Here is a 4,093-nt window from a genome sequence, read left to right as displayed (position 1 = left end):
ACGTCAATACCACCACTACAGATACACGGTCCAGACCTCCCCAGAGACCCTGGCTGACAGAGGAGGTGTTCAGGCTGGCTGAGAAAAAGCGACAGGCTCACTCTCATCGGCTACAGCATCCCACATCGGAGAATGAGGAGGCTTACCGCAGCCTTCGCTCGGAGGTTCGGAGAGCCGTGAGGCGCTGCAAGGATGGGTGGTGGTCGCAGGTTGCTGAGGATATGGAATCTGCCTCTGGCCTGCGATCACAAATCACTCTTTAATTTAATCAAAAAAGTAACTTGTAGTGCTACACCTATCACCATCAGGGGAAAGAATGGTTATCCAATCTCCGACCCCCAGGAACAGGTTTGCACATTTTTTGAGCATTTCTGTGAGATCTTGGGGGAGGGGAAATCCCTCAGGCAGGAAAATATCATGGGGCAAAGTGGGAATGACCCTGCGGAGGCTGCAGTGCCTCAAATATTGTAAGAAGTAGTCACCCCCTGTGAGAGTGGCTAGCTGAGGTGCCATCTGTTGAGGAAGTACTGAAGGCGATCCGGAGTCTGAGACCAGAAAAGGCACCGGGCAGAGATGATCTCCCAAGCGAAATGTTGAGGGAGAGTGGCGTTTGTGCACATACTGCCCTACATGACATCATTATTACAGTCTGGACCACTGGATGGGTTCCGCAGGATTGGAAGGATGTCCTCGTGGTCCCTCTCTTTGAGAAGGGGGACCGCTCAGACTGTAACAACTACAGGGGCATCTCACTCCTCAGTGTGCCGGGAAAGGTCATGGCAAGGATTATTCAACATCGCCTTGCTAGGCACACCGAGGAGAGGCTTGTGGAGCCCCAATGCGGTTTCAGGAAAGGGCAGTATTGCACAGATGCCATATTTTCTGTCCGTCTGCTACAGCAGAGGTGGAGGGAATTCCAACAAGACTTACATCTCAGCTTTATTGACCTGGTCGTGCTTTCGGAGTCCCTGATGCTTTGCTCACACTCATTAAGGACCTTCATGATGGTGATCGGGCCCGGGTAAAACTATGTGGCCGAGAATCTGAGCCATTTCCTGTTCACCTTGGGGTGCGACAGGGATGTCCTCTGGCTCCCACATTGTTTAACATCTATTTCGACCATGTAGTTTGTGAAGTCTTCGATGGCTGTACCAGAGGAATTTTAATCTTGTACAGATACAATGGGAGGCTGATCGACGCCCGGGTGCGATCAAGGGATGGCTCCCTATTGGTCAACCACGTTATGTATGCCGATGATTTGGTAATAGCTGCTCATTCAGAAGAGGAGTTGGAGACGCTGCTGCTGAGACTGGAGCGTGCCACTAAGAGGTGGGGCCTTACCATCAGCCCCACCAAAACTAAGCACCTGCCTGGGTATTTTGTACCATCGGACACTCCACCCCCACAACTCCCAATCGGTGATGGGGCAGTAGTGGAGAGAGTGGAGAGTTTCCCATACCTGGGCAGTGTGCTTATGACCGACTCCAGTTTAACAGCAGAGGTCTCACTCCGTATCAGTCGAGCGGCAATATATTTTCATCGGTTGCATAACACTGTGTGGAAGCTATCTGGTCTGTCGCTCCGCACGAAGCTTCAGGTCTTCTCGGCCACAGTCATTCCCTCCCTTCTCTACGCTTGCGAAACGTGGACCCCCTAATGGAGCATCTTTGCCGGTTGGAAATATTTAGGCTGGCCTGCCCACGATCCATCCTGGGTTGTGTGAGGAGCTCACAAATCCTTGAAAGATCTGGGCAAAGTCCCATCGGCGAGCTCCTCCTGCAGGCAAGGCTGCGTTGGCTGGGTCATGTAGCCCGCATGCCCAGCCACCGCATGCCTAAGCAGCTTTTGTTCGGCCGGATCGAGAGGGGGCTAAACGGGCGCGGCACGGGCTAGAGAAGAGATGGAGTGATGTAGTACAGGAGGACGTGGAGCTGAGTGGACTTGCCGATGACTGGTACCAGCGGTGTCAAGATCGGCCTCAGTGGAGGAGGCTCGTGAAGGACGCTACTGGGCAGTTGGAGTCAGTCGACCTCCAACAACAACGGAGGGCGGAGGAGCGACGCTCACAACAACGAGCGGAGCGCCGGGTGGCTAAAGCACAGAAAGTTGGTACAGTAGGGGGCACAGGTGGTACATCAGCCAGTCATCTCGGTCATCTCAGTCAGTCGACCCGTGGCACCTGCTGGGTCTGCCCCGTGACCTGCCAGCGGGCGTTCGACACTTCACGTGGCCTCAAGGTGCACTTGGCCTGGCACAAGCGTCGTGGTGACGTCACCGCCACTTAGTGGCGAATGGCGGTTGTTGTTGTTGTGTGAGTCACAGTGAGTGAGTGTGAGAGTGAGTGAGTGTGAGTGAGTCACAGTGAGTGTGAGAGTGAGTAAGTGTGAGTGAGTCACAGTGAGTGAGTCACAGTGAGTGAGTGAGTCTGTGTGTGTGAGTCACAGTATGAGTGTGAATGTGACTGAGTGAGTGTGAGAGTGAGTGTGAGAGTGAGTGAGTGTGATAGTGAGTGAGTCACAGTGAGTCTGTGTGTGAGTGACTGAATGAGTGACTGAGTGAGTGTGAGAGTGACTGACTGAGTGAGTCTGTGTGAGAGTGAGTGAGTCTGTGTGAGAGTGAGTGTGAGAGTGAGAGAGTGACTGAGTGAGTGTGAGTCACAGTGTGAGTGTGAGTGAGTCACAGTGAGTCTGTGTGAGTCTGTGTGAGTCTGTGAGTGTGACTGAGTGAGTGAGTCTGAGTGAGTGTGTGTGAGTGTGACAGCGAGTGTGAGAGCGTGAGTGAGTGTGAGTGTGAGTGAGTGTGTGTCACAGTGTGAGAGTGAGTGAGTGAGTCTGAGTGAGTGTGTGTGAGTGTGACAGCGAGTGTGAGAGCGTGAGTGAGTGTGAGTGTGAGTGAGTGTGTGTCACAGTGTGAGAGTGAGTGAGTGAGAGTGAGTCTGAGTGTGAGTCTGAGTGAGAGTGAGTGTGAGTCTGAGTGAGAGTGAGTGAGAGTGAGTCTGAGTGTGAGTCTGAGTGAGAGTGAGTGTGTGAGAGTGAGTGAGAGTGAGTGTGTGAGAGTGAGTGAGAGTGAGTGTGTGAGAGTGAGTGAGTGAGTGTGAGTCACAGTGAGTGAGTGTGACTGAGTGAGTGTGAGAGTGAGTGAGTGTGTTTGAGTCTGAGTGAGTCTGAGTGAGTGTGAGAGTGAGTGAGTGAGTCACAGTGAGTGAGTGTGAGTGAGTGTAAATGAGTGAGTCTGTGTGAGTGTGTGTGAGTGTGACAGTGTGTGACTGAGTGTGTGACTGAGTGTGTGTGAGTCAGTATGAGTGTGTGAGTCTGAGTGAGTGAGTGTGATAGTGAGTGAGTCACAGTGAGTCTGTGTGTGAGTGTGAGTGACTGAGTGAGTGACTGAGTGAGTGTGACAGTGTGTGACTGAGTGTGTGACTGAGTGTGTGTGAGTCAGTATGAGTGTGTGAGACTGAGTGAGAGCGGCAGTCGTCGCCATGGAGTCGCCCCGCTCCTCGCGTTGTTTGCGCGCCCCACGTCCCCATGGCAACCACGACGCCGAGCCCACGTGGGGGGGTGAGGGGGTGGGGGCCGTGGGCACCCGGGGCCCCATTGCTGCCCAGGGCCCATTGAGACGGCCACGAGGCTGGGACCGAGGCAGACGCAGCAGGGTGCAAGAGGGGGCAGCACTAGGGGGGGGGGGGGGCAGCACGAGAGGGGGAGGGGGCAGCACGAGGGGGGGGGCAGCACGAGAGGGGGGTGGGGGCAGCACGAGAGGGGGGTGGGGGCAGCACGAGGGGGGGGGCAGCACGAGGGGGGGGGCAGCACGAGGGGGGGGCAGCACGAGAGGGGGGTGGGGGCAGCACGAGAGGGGGGTGGGGGGCAGCACGAGGGGGGGCAGCACGAGAGGGGGGTGGGGGCAGCACGAGAGGGGGGTGGGGGGCAGCACGAGGGGGGGGGCAGCACGAGAGGGGGAGGGGGCAGCACGAGGGGGGGGGGGGCAGCACGAGAGGGGGTGGGGGCAGCACGAGAGGGGGGGGGGGCAGCACGAGAGGGGGGTGGGGGCAGCACGAGAGGGGGGTGGGGGCAGCACAAGAGGGGGGGGGGGCGCC

Source organism: Lampetra fluviatilis, chromosome 47 (assembly GCF_964198595.1).
Source record: "Lampetra fluviatilis chromosome 47, kcLamFluv1.1, whole genome shotgun sequence".
Taxonomy (NCBI): Eukaryota; Metazoa; Chordata; class Hyperoartia; order Petromyzontiformes; family Petromyzontidae; genus Lampetra; species Lampetra fluviatilis.
The sequence above is the reverse complement of the archived record's forward strand: the minus strand, read 5'-3'. Positions refer to the sequence as shown.